Source organism: Salmo trutta, chromosome 15 (assembly GCF_901001165.1).
Source record: "Salmo trutta chromosome 15, fSalTru1.1, whole genome shotgun sequence".
NCBI classification, from domain to species: Eukaryota; Metazoa; Chordata; class Actinopteri; order Salmoniformes; family Salmonidae; genus Salmo; species Salmo trutta.
In genome coordinates, this window is record NC_042971.1 from 43794904 (window position 1) to 43807576 (window position 12673).

Sequence of the window (12673 nt, forward strand, 5' to 3'; positions counted from 1 at the left end):
AGAAAATGAGGAGAGGAGGGAGTGAAAAGATGCCAGGTCCGCAGGGAGGCTAGTTTTCCTCCATTTCCGCTCGGCTGCCCGGAGCCCTGTTCTGTGAGCTCGCAATGAGTCGTCAAGCCACGGAGCAGGAGGGGAGGACCGAGCCGGCTGGGAGGATAGGGGACATAGAGAGTCAAAGGATGCAGAAAGGGAGGAGAGGAGGGTTGAGGAGGCAGAATCAGGAGATTGGTTGGAGAAGGATTGAGCAGAGGGAAGAGATGATAGGATGGAAGAGGAGAGAGTAGCAGGAGAGAGGGTGAAGGTTGCGACGGCGCAATACCATCTGAGTAGGGGCAGAGTGAGTAGTGTTGGAGGAGAGCGAGAGGGAAAAGGATACAAGGTAGTGGTCGGAGACTTGGAGGGGAGTTGCAGTGAGATTGGTAGAAGAACAGCATCTAGTAAAGATGAGGTCAAGCGTATTGCCTGCCTTGTGAGTAGGGGGGGCGGTGAGAGGGTGAGGCCAAAAGAGGAGAGGAGTGGAAAGAAGGACGCAGAGAGAAATGAGTCAAAGGTAGACGTAGGGAGGTTAAAGTCACCCAGAATTGTGAGGGGTGAGCCATCCTCAGGAAAGGAACTTATCAAGGCGTCAAGCTCATTGATGAACTCTCCAAGGGAACCTGGAGGGCGATAAATGATAAGGATGTTAAGCTTGAATGGGCTAGTGATTGTGACAGCATGGAATTCAAAGGAGGACTTAGACAGATGGGTCAGGGGAGAAAGAGAGAATGTCCACTTGGGAGAGATGAGGATTCCAGTCCCGCCACCCCGCTGACCAGATGCTCTCGGGGGATGCGAGAACACGTGTCCAGACGAGGAGAGAGTAGTAGGAGTAGCAGTGTTTTCTGTGGTAATCCATGTTTCCGTCAGCGCCAAGAAGTCGAGGGACTGGAGGGTAGCATAGGCTGAGATGAACTCTGCCTTGTTGGCCGCAGACCGGCAGTTCCAGAGGCTGCCGGAGACCTGGAACTCCATGATGACACACCAAATGTGTTTGATCAATCGCCGGAAAAGAGCAGGAATAGGCTTTTGTAAGCTACAGTCCAAGGTATGTCTTCCAATGGTGCGACTGCTGTCGGCATCCAAAGATTATCCAACTTCAATAAACGCTTGGAGGTAAGGATGACAGCAGTGGTGTAGTCTACTACGATACAGATATGGCTTATTATTGATATCTACATAGCGCATTGATGTGAATCACACTGCTGCTCTCTCATTTAGCTATTTGCGCCTTACGGAATGTGGTTGTTGTGGATGGCTGTTCACAAATGTAAATGTGTATTTGAACCCAGTAATGGTTGAATTCAAGAAGTTTAAGCTGGTTATCAATCATTATTTTTGAAACCAGTGGACAGCCAGTGAAAAATGCGCTCTTGCAACAGCTGCATAGTGCGGTCCCATCCTACGGAATAAACGTGGGGTTTTAATTGCTCAATCTAATTCATGCTGATAATATAAATAAATCCATAGGCCTAATGGACACATGTTCAAACTCACACACTTTTGATAGACTTAAAGGGCCAGTCTGTAGTTGCTCCACCCATTTTTGGATTTATAAATTATATATATATCCATTGATTCTTGAAGAAAATAACATGAACCCAAAAAATAAACTTGTTTTTTCCCAATGTTTGTATCCATTGTAAATGTAAACAAACACTGTATAGCCTCATAACATGGTTAAAACAATTAATTTGGATATCATGGGTGAGTCAGTCCTTGCATCAAAACAATGGCTAATCTACACTTCCATATTTCAAAGTCCTATTCTTGAAGATCAAGGGGTATAACATTTATTGGAATGACTGGAATTCTGATAGACTTTGGTTTTTAATGTAAAGATATAATTTAATCATATTATATGTAGTAGAAAGCGATGGGTTAGAAGAAGCCTACATAACCAACCCATAAAGTAAAATGTAACATCCATATATGGCCAGCTACGTAAACTTTAACATTAATTTATCCTGCAATAGATGTTGTTCAATTGGTAACATACATGTTGGTATTCTTCTAATGCCTTTTAAGGAGAAAGTAATCTAAAAGTAATTGAATGTAATCAGATTACGAGTTTGGGTAATCCAAAATTTATGTTACAGATTACAATTTTGGACAGGCAACTAGTAACTTTCTAAATGTAATGGATTACATTTAGAAAGTAACCTACCCAACCCTGTGTATTTCAAAAAAAAATTGGTATATGATCACACTGGTAATATATAATTTGTTTTATTGTGAGGCACAGCTGAGTGAGCATAATAATTTGTTTTTTTAAATGTTACTGGACTGATGGCCTGCATCTGATAGTCAATCTGAGGAGGAGGGAGCAGAAGTGAGGCTGCCTCTCACCCGTCTCACAGTACCCCCGCTCTCCCTCCCTCCACTGAGAAAAGGGGACACAGTCTTCCAGCTGATGACAAAACTCAAGTCGCACTGCATTATTTCTGTCTCATGCACCAATTCATGTCGTTACTCTTATGACCAGAGAAAGTGAAATATTCCTTGAATATAAAAAAACACAAGCAGCTAATAATAACAGCACAAGCCTATCGAAACACTTTGCTATACTCATTCATTGCTGCTGCAGTGCTGGTTGTAGCGTGAGTGGAAGTAGGGAGAACGCGCATTTTATGACTTGTAAAAATATGGAACAAAGTGTTGACAGTGCTGAATAACAACATTAGCTCGGGTGTATTCACTGAGTCTCTCTCTAGTCATGGTTTTAAAAGTTTTGAATCTCACAGTATCAACTTTGCTGTGTGCTCAGGGCTTCTTTTTAAAACCTATGGCTCAAGGAAACTGTGCAGACACGGTGATCTGAGCATTCTGATTGGCCAACGGTAGGTCTATAGGTGCACTTGATTTGCTCTCTTGGCCTGCCGGATATTCAGAGTTCTACCTTCAGACACATGAAATGGTTGAAAATGGGAACACTTTGCCTTCCCGGTGCTAGGGCTGCTGAATCAAGTGCACATACCACTAACAGGGAAGAAAGGCTTTATTGTTGTTGTATTTTACAGAAATGTTTGGTGATTGACTACGAATGCCTTGGAGGTCAATCAGTTCATCGCGATCGACCGGTTGGTGACCACTGAACTACCATTTAGGAAATAGTTCATCAGTGTTTCTAAGTGGTAATGTGTGTCTTTGTTTGGCCGATATGAGTGCTGGCACTGCAGGGTAATAACCCACACATTACACTGTGTTAGAGCAGGGAGAGGGGGGTAGACAGGGATCACAGTAGGGGAGTGATGAGAGCTTTTACTAGGCCTCTAATGGATCAGTTATAGCCCACCTGTGAAATGTGTCCTGTGCATCACCACTCACAATGAGCCATGCTCTTTGTGTATCCCAAACAACCATGGAATGGGAAATGCTGTAATGTTGCTGCTTACCATGTGTGATTTGACCGCCCGTCCCCGTAGGGTGTAAATATATTGTTGGATATATAAATAGGTTGTAAAGTACAGCCTTTAATGTGCTGAATTCCCATTGTACCATTGATTATAAAGAACCCTGTGCGAAGAAAGCCCTCTTTAAAATAGTAACCAATAATCAAGCAGTGGGTGATGTGGAACTCTATTCTTTACAACTCTCCCACACACATTCAGACTTCACTGTTAGTGCCTATACATACTATGTGATCTCCAGTGAACTGGCAGCACAGAATGCTGCTTATTGAGGAAGAGGGTGAACTTTAAAGATTCAAGCCTCTCAATAATTCACAAAGAAATAGGAGAATAGCAGCCGTGGCCGGGAGACTCGAGGCAAACAGACCACGAGAGAGAGAGGTGAATGGGGATCCAAAAGTAAAGGATTGGAGAAACAGAACATTTACTTTGGGTCAGAGACAAGTGAGACCACCTCATAAACAATTAGTCTGAGTACAATACATGCTACTGAGTGGCGATCCATCATGTAACAAAAAAAACATCACCTACTGGATATTAGAGAAATATCACAGGTCTGTACTAACAGCATTGTATTAACACCTACTCACTGAATAGTAAACACTACATCACATTTGAATAATAAACCTTGCTCTAAGTACAAGTCATCTTCTTTCCTATTATTCTACTGAGGGTGAAACAGACTGGTTTTGTAAAGCACCACCCAACAATAAACAAAATTCTTGCTCAGTGAATGACTTTGCACTCACCCATGACGTTAGTTAATCACCCTGCATGAGGGCAGACAATGCAGGGTGTCCTGTTGATCAGCTCTCTCTGGCTTCAGCAGCACATCACCATTTCCCCTCATACTCAGACAACTGTGAGCCCAACAATCTGGGCTTTATCCTCACGCACTGAGTAAAGAACTCCCTCACTAAATCCTCAAAGCAGGGCTTTTCAGATTCGAGGCATTGGGGTGCATCTGTGGGGGTGCAGAAGGCAACCACATGTTTAAATCATTCAGTGATGTAGGTATTATGTCAAATTTTTGTGCCAGGGTATTAAATTCTCTCTAATTGATATCAAACACTATGGCAGTATGACACGCTTTCACACTGCGCCCATGTCATTTTTTATGCTTGGCAAAGCAACAATGGGAGCCTATAAAGTCATCATAACATATGGGGTTTCATTAGTTATACAGAGCTAATGTTGTGGAACAGCAGCTCTGCATTTGAATGATAAATGCTTTTCACACTATTTGAAATTTCTATTTGAAATCATCAGTCTCAAGAAAAAAGGTACTTTTCAGAAAATATTTTGCTGTCTACATTAAACAAATTCCAATATGTACCTGCAGAGCTTCTCTCTCTGTCACACTTGATATCATCATCCTTATATTAATGGTCTCATTTTATGCACATCCACAAATTCCGTCCGTGAAGGGCATTTGGAGCAATTAGAATGCTACTCTTTAATCTATTTATAACCGTTACTCCACAAGCATGACAGCAAATTTCAAAGGCTATCAGGATTTAGATTTGTGTTAATCTCCATGGTGTGCGCAATCACCTTGTCCATTGTAATGGGGTGTTAAAAATGTGATGGGACAAGCGTTGAGAAGGAGACAGATCTGTAGTGAGATAGATCTCAGCTCTAGGTAATTAATATCTGCAGAAGGCCCTGGCTGTGGCTGAGATGACACTGATGAATGCTGCAGTAGTAATAGTAGCAGCACAGTTACCACTGGGGAGTGACGATGTGTCTGTGTCACAGCCTGCATCTAGTCTTCTTCAACTCTCCTGAGGGTTGAGCATGTTGTGTGTGTGTGCAATACATACAGGAAAGAGTGGACACTCAGGCTGAAATATTGGTGAAAGCAAACTTAAACTAAGCCCTCTTGCAATTCCTTTATGACTTCCCTGATCCCTCATTCTGAGGTCGACATTTAATGACTGTCTAGACAGGTAGACACTTGGTTCTTGGATTGGATTGAGAAAAAGTCTATACATCTTTGAAATAGAATTAGAACACATCTGCTTACGGTCAGGTGTTTGGTACTGTAATAAACTCTAACCTATTACATCTATAAACGGTCAATTTATTAATCATAACCTCATATTATATCATCATTCTGAACAGTCGGAACCTCCTTGCATCTGCAAAAACCCGAGCCTTACTTATGATTCAGTACTACACCAATTGGTTTAATAATTTATTTACTAGCTAATTAAATGGTAACACAGAATAAACATACTCACTTAATACTTTAAAAACAGGTTCCTAGTGGAATGACAATAACATGTCTGCTTGTTACAAAAGAGATGGAGAGGGGGCAGAGAGGGACAGAGACATTTAATCTTGGCACATGTAGAAACTACTCTCACTTACAGTAATCATATACACAAATTCACTCAACCATATCCTACCACCTTTCAGCACGGGGGATGAGAACTGTATCGTTGACTGTCGATTCTGATGAGGACTACAGCAGCTTATTCATAGAGGTTTCTGCCATGTGTCTCTCAGTGTGTCTCCTCTGCTGTAATGGGGACATCTGTTGGTGTGACACCAGAGGGGAGGGAGAGGAGGGCAGAGACATTTCCTACTCTAACTCCTTAATCAGCCATTTGATTTCCCACTACTACACGGCTCCCTGGGGGCTGCAGCTGGGAAGGGAGGACTCCCAGTGTGACAAACACTGGCCAAACATTGAGGCCCCAAAATGGAAAATGGTAGCTAGACGCCAGCCATCACCGGTGCAAGGCTGCTGCTCTGATCAGAGTTGGTCATTACTACAGGGGGCAAGTATCATTTTATTACCAATCTAATATTCCCACCCTGCCAATATACTCTGCATGTAATTATCCTCAATGTGTTCTGATGGGCAGAGCACTAAACAAATTCTCTCTGCATTTCATAATTGATACTCAGGCCAAAGGGGAGAGATGCATTTTTCATCTGGTCATGTAAAATTGAGGAGACTTCATAGACTTGGTTAGGAGAGGGTTTGAGAGGGCTGCAGAGCAGAGGGATACCCCAGCCAAAACAAGTTATCACCTCCACCAAGTCAGTATGCATGGAATATTTCACATGGCAAAGAAAAGCCATCCACTCAAATGTCAACTGAGAGCATTAAGGCCCTCACATATACACATACCGCCTACACACTTTACAGATGTGTGTTCAACCACAGTCTCATAGGTAACAGTCTGTGATCGATTCCGATACAGTTTGATTCCATGCCCAGTGGATATTGTGGTTCAGCATCATCAGCATCAGAGTGGAAACAGCCCTTGAAGGCTAAGTGAAAGGTCTGGTGAATTACTCAGATTTTAAGTACATGTGAGTCTTGCTCTGTACAAGTTCTCCGATGAAACATTACCCTTAAACAAAGATCAATAGTCTTGTCCCTGGGAAGAGAGGTTCAATCTGAGAGAGCCCCACCACAGTCCTGCTGTGATGTATTGATATTTATGTGGTTGGGTTAAACATTTAATTCCAACGGTCAACTGCTCAATAAATGCTATTAAGGAGAAGTAACTTTAGACTGCAGCCGGCCTGGTCCCATCAATGAGGGTTAGTCTACTCTAGACTGATGAGTAGAGTGAGTATCTCCAGAGCACCAAATTACATTACCACTGATGCCATAGGCTGCCATGCTGCCCTGCTGCCCTGCATCCTGTCATTACTGCTGATTTAGTTGCCATGAATCAGTTATGAGTTGTAACCCTCATCATCAATATCATTGATTTACTGTCATACAATTCTGAATACATGATAAATTGCAAATTGAGCCTACCATAATAGGTTAGAGGTTAAGTCAATACTAAGTTTATTAGCAATACCTTATTTTACTCAGTGACATGTCAGTCCAAAGGCATGTGATTAGTGTGGCCTGCCCTAATGCCAAAGTGGTGGTCAAACCTACAACTAGCCACCACTGCCACTAGTGATAATCCTTTATCTGCTTTGGCTCTGTGCGTCAATACCTATTGACCCTTGACTGATAATGTGGCAATGGTCATTGATGAGATAGGATGTCATTCAAACTCCCATTAAAGCTGTCACTGATGGCAGAGATCAGGACCACATTTCCAGTTGTTTCCCTCCTCTATCCCCCCTATTTTCTCTCTCTTATGGGGCAGAAAAACCAAGGACATTACCTCAGCATCTGTTGCCTGAGGCCCCACCATCAGCTAATCTGCCTCTGTGTTTACTGTGGTGCTATTACTTGTAATAGCAAAACAATCAGGCTTTATGGCCCTCTACGATGAAGTACAATGGAATGGAGGCTGCGTGTAATTTAATTCTTAGGGGATTGTCTCTGCCTGCAGCATCCCCACTGTACAGGCTCAACAAATATGAAATGGTGGTATGATAATGGCAATAACTGGGCTCAGTGGAGCCAGTGATAAAGAAAGAATTCAATGGATGACCTAGGGCAGCTGGACTCGCACTCTGCATCTCATTGATTTACTCCAGAGAGAGAGAAGGCTGGCTGGCTGGCTGCTTCATCATGGTGGAAATGTTAGTGTGGGAGAAATCAGTGTGCTATTTTTATTATAACCTATGCTAGCACACCAAACCTTAAGGCATTTCTTAACAAGGAGGTGATTTGTAATTTAAGTTGTATGTGTTGAAATTTGATTGGTATTTGATTAATAATGGTTCAACAGCTGGAGGACAAAACTTGGTTTGTTTGGCCTTCAATATGGTGTTAATAAGTCTGAACCACATTCCAAGAGACAAGCCTTTATAAAACCATTGTTTCTCTACACTTACAGAGAGTCTTGTTAGGCTATAAGAGATATCTAGAGTATAAGCTCTTGAATGCAGTGTCGCAAGCAAATAATTGTATCTTTATCAGTTCTGTGCTGTTCCTGTAGCATTAATGTAAACAATAAATGATAGTCTTTGAGTGACAAATGTTACTGTTTACTATTGGCCCCCTTGAGCAGTTGTTGATGCGCTGAGGCAGCCAGGTAACATAATGATTTAACACACTATTACATCCGGGAGAGTTATGAACAGAGTTGTGTACAGGTTTATGAGGGCATCCTGGGATACATCATAGTTGCTGCACACTTTAACACCGACTTTAAACCACATCAAATACACTAAATGACTTCCTGCAAAGTATGCCACACTGCACAATGGTGTCAAAAAGTACAATGATGTATAGTACACAACATGAAGAGAGTTAAAGTGAATCCTTAGTAAATAGACAGACACTAAAACCCCTGCCTCTGTCAGTCTTATTGAGTTTGATTGCTGGGGGAGAGCATCGTCTACTTTCAGCACTAATATCCAAATGTCTTCTGGCAGGCAGGGAGAGGGGATGAAGTTAAATTGCCTTCCAAAGTATACTTTTCCTTAATGCCTCGTGTCGGGCGGCAGAGGGCTGTAAAACTGTTAGCTTTAATGTCGATTTTCATATGCAGCCATGAGAAGAAAGGGAAATAAAGAGCAGTGATTATACCATTTGAATGGGTTCTGGAATGCTTAACCGTTTTATGTTGCGACAGCGTAATGCTCCCGTGCTCAGTCTCTGCACACTCAACCCCCACAGTGGTTGTCTCAGGTTCAGCATTCTACACTGTGCCTTTTATTCCCATGTCTGGGGGAGTGTCTGGTCTACAGCAGGAGTGGGAGCTGAGCTGAGAGCTTTGTTTGAAATGTTTCCACCTGCATGTTGACACAACCTAACAGCTCATTTCCAAAACGACTGTTCCTCCAAATCATATTAATGAGTAAAGAATTGAGTCAGACATACTAAACAGTTGGGATCCTCCACAGGGTCCTTGTCTTTGCTCTCTGTTTTCGAAGCTGGCTGTCACACTTAGCCTACTAGTGCTTAAGGCTCTGTAGACACAGGCTATTTAACATCTTTGTTATCCTCAAAATATTCACTAATGTTGTTATTTAGAAACAGCAATCAGATGAAACAGTAAGATGCAACACATTCTTGGTATCATCACACCTACAGATGTAGGATCTTAATTTGAGCCAGTTTGATACAGCAGGAAAATAATCATCATCAACAGGAAATATTAATTATTATGTAGATTATAATTCATGTACATTTTTGTAGGGGGTGATGCATTTTTCGTATGGAAAAACTTCAGAAGTCTTTTTAAACCTCAAATACATTACAAGTTTTACATTTCATGCATTGCAGTAAAGTTCCCCTGCAACATGGTGATCAAATTAAGATCCTACATCTGTACAGTAGATCTCTATGAGTTAGGCAAGAGACAGGCATTGTTACTAAATGTTTTTTAAAAATGTTTGTATTTTTTATTTCACCTTTATTTAACCAGGTAGGCCAGTTGAGAATAAGTTCTCATTTACAACTGCGACCTGGCCAAAGCAGTGCGACAAAAAACAACAACACAAAGTTAGTTACACATGGGATAAACAAACGTACAGTAAATAACACAATATAAAAATCTATGTACAGAGTGAGCAAATGAAGTAAGGAGTTAAGGCAATAAATAGGCCAATAGTGGCAAAGTAATTACAATTTAGCAATTTACACTGGAGTGATATATGTGTAGACGAGGACGTGCAAGTAAAAATACTGGTGTGCAAAAGAGCAGAAAAACAAGAACAAATATGGGGATGAGGTAGGTAGTTGGTTGGATGGGCAATTTACAGATGGGCTGTGTACAGCTGCAGCGATCAGTAAGCTGCTTTGACAGCTGACGCTTAAAGTTAGTAAGTCTCCAACTTCAGTGATTTTTGCAATTCGTTCCAGTCATTGGCAGCAGAGAACTGTAAGGAAAGGCGGCCAAAGAAGGTGTTGGCTTTGGGGATGACCAGTGAAATATACCTGCTGGAGCGCGTGATACGGGTGGGTGTAGCTATGGTGACCAATGAGCTGAGATAAGACGGAGCTTTACCTAGCAAAGACTTGTAGATGACATGGAGCCAGTGGGTTTAGCGACGAATGTGTAGCGAGGACCAGCCAACGAGAGCGTACAGGTCGCAGTGGTGGGTAGTATATGGGGCTTGGGTGACAAAACGGATGGCACTGTGATAGACTGCATCCAATTTGCTGAGTACAGTGTTGGAAGCTATTTTCTAAATAACATCGCCGAAGTCAAGGATCGGTAGGATAGTCAGTTTTACAAGGGTATGTTTGGCAGCATGAGTGAATGAGAATTTGTTGTGAAATAGGAAGCCGATTCTAGATTTAACTTTGGATTGGAGATGCTTGATGTCAGTCTGGAAGGAGAGTTTACAGCCTAGCCAGACACCTAGGTATTTATAGTTGTCCACATATTCTAAGTCAGAACCGTCCAGAGTAGAGATGCTAGTCGGTCTGGCGTGGGCAGCGATCAGTTGAAGAGCATGCATTTCGTTTTACTTGTATTTAAGAGCTGTTGGAGGCCACAGAAGGAGTGTTGTATGGCGATGAAGCTCGTTTGGAGATTTGTTAACACAGTGTCAAAAGGAGGGCCAGATGTATGCAGAATGGTGTCGTCTGCGTAGAGGTGGATCAGAGAATCACCCGCAGCAAGAGCGACATCATTGATATATACAGAGAAAAGAGTCAGCCCGAGAATTTAACCCTGTGGTACTCCCATAGAGACTGCCAGATGTCCGGACAACAGGCCCTCCGATTTGACCCACTGAACTCTATCTGAGAAGTAGTTAGTGAACCAGGCAAGGCAGTCATTAGAGAAACCAAGCCTGTTGAGTCTGCCGATAAGAATACGGTGATTGACAGAGTCGAAAGCCTTGGCCAGGTCGATTAAGATGGCTGCCCAGTACTGTCTTTTATCGATGGCGGTTATGATATCGTTTAGTACCTTGAGCGTGGCTGAGGTGCACCCATGACCAGCTCGGAAACCAGATTGAATAGCAGAGAAGGTACGGTGGGATTCAAAATTGTCGGCGATCTGTTTGTTCACTTGGCTTTCGAAGACTTTAGAAAGGCAAGGCAGAATGGATATAGGTCTGTAACAGTTTGGGTCTAGAGTGTCTCCCACTTTGAAGAGGAGGATGATCGCAGCCGCTTTCCAATATTTAGGAATCTCAGACGATACGAAAGAGAGGTTGAACAGGCTAGTAATAGGGGTTGCAACAATGCTGGCGGATAATTTCAGGAGAGAGAGTCCAGATTGTCTAGCCCAGCTGATTTGTAGGGATCCAGATTTTGCAGCTATTTCAGAACATCAGCTGTCTGGATTTGGGTGAAGTATTTTAATGTTTTATCTTACACCACCTCTGTCTGTCACCATTATTTTAATTTAGGTCCAGTGTTGTTAAAAGTATATTTTTGCTTCCATGGTTTATTTTCAATAAATGCAAGGTTTTGGTGTAATCTGCACTGGACCTCAAGAACCTAATTTCAGAGAGAGAGAGCATGTTGTGCCAGTGAGGCAGAGCAGAGCAGAGTGGGCCTGCGCTCCGACAGACAGAGAGGCCTGTTATATAGCGCTCATTAAGGACATGGTTAGCTCAATCCATCATCCACGCCAACTAATGATTGCTACCATACATCCCATGTAGCACCATCCGTTTAAGGACAGGGACAGGGACACAGAGGAAGTTGAAGCCCATTCATCTTGCTGCAATGGACTCACAGCACTTTGACAACTGGTACAGAGACAATTCTTCTCCCCACTATCACATTAAAGTACCAGCTCTGAAATGGAAATGATCTACAACTCTACATTTACCCTGTACACCAAACCTAAATCTCCGTGCCGTAGCTGTGTGTGTGTAGACTTTGCAGCACACTGAAACGCATTAGCGATTGCAGACAAGTCACAATCTATTTGCAGATGTACTTTTAAACTGCAATTAATTGCAGCAGATGGAGTGGAATATTTATAACCCAAGTAGAAAACTGATGAAAACAGCCCTGCTCGACCCAATTACAGTACATTCTTCATACACAACATGTACTCTGTCTGTGTGTGTGTGTCTACACTGTCCATTGGTTTACTGTATGTATAATTCAAGTGAAATGGTAGCACTGTCACGTCCTGACCAGTAAAAGGGGTTATTTGTTATTGTAGTTTGGTCAGGGCGTGGCAGGGGGTATTTGTTTTGTGTGGTTCAGGTTTTTTGGTTTATGTTCTACATTGTCTATTTCTATGTGTTTATCTAGTTTTTCTATTTCTATGTTGGGGTTTTGGTAGGACCTCCAATTAGAGGAAGCTGGTTGTCGTTTCCTCTAATTGGAGGCCATATTTAGTTGGGGTTTGTTTCACTTGTGTTTTGTGGGTGGT

At 42.4% G+C, this 12673-nt stretch overlaps 1 protein-coding gene across 3 annotated transcripts in view; it reads left to right on the forward strand.

Moving 5' to 3' along the window:
- LOC115149124 (seizure protein 6) overlaps window positions 1–12673 on the forward strand; it is a 261102-nt gene that overhangs the window by 199172 nt on the left and 49257 nt on the right. The window lies entirely within an intron of this gene.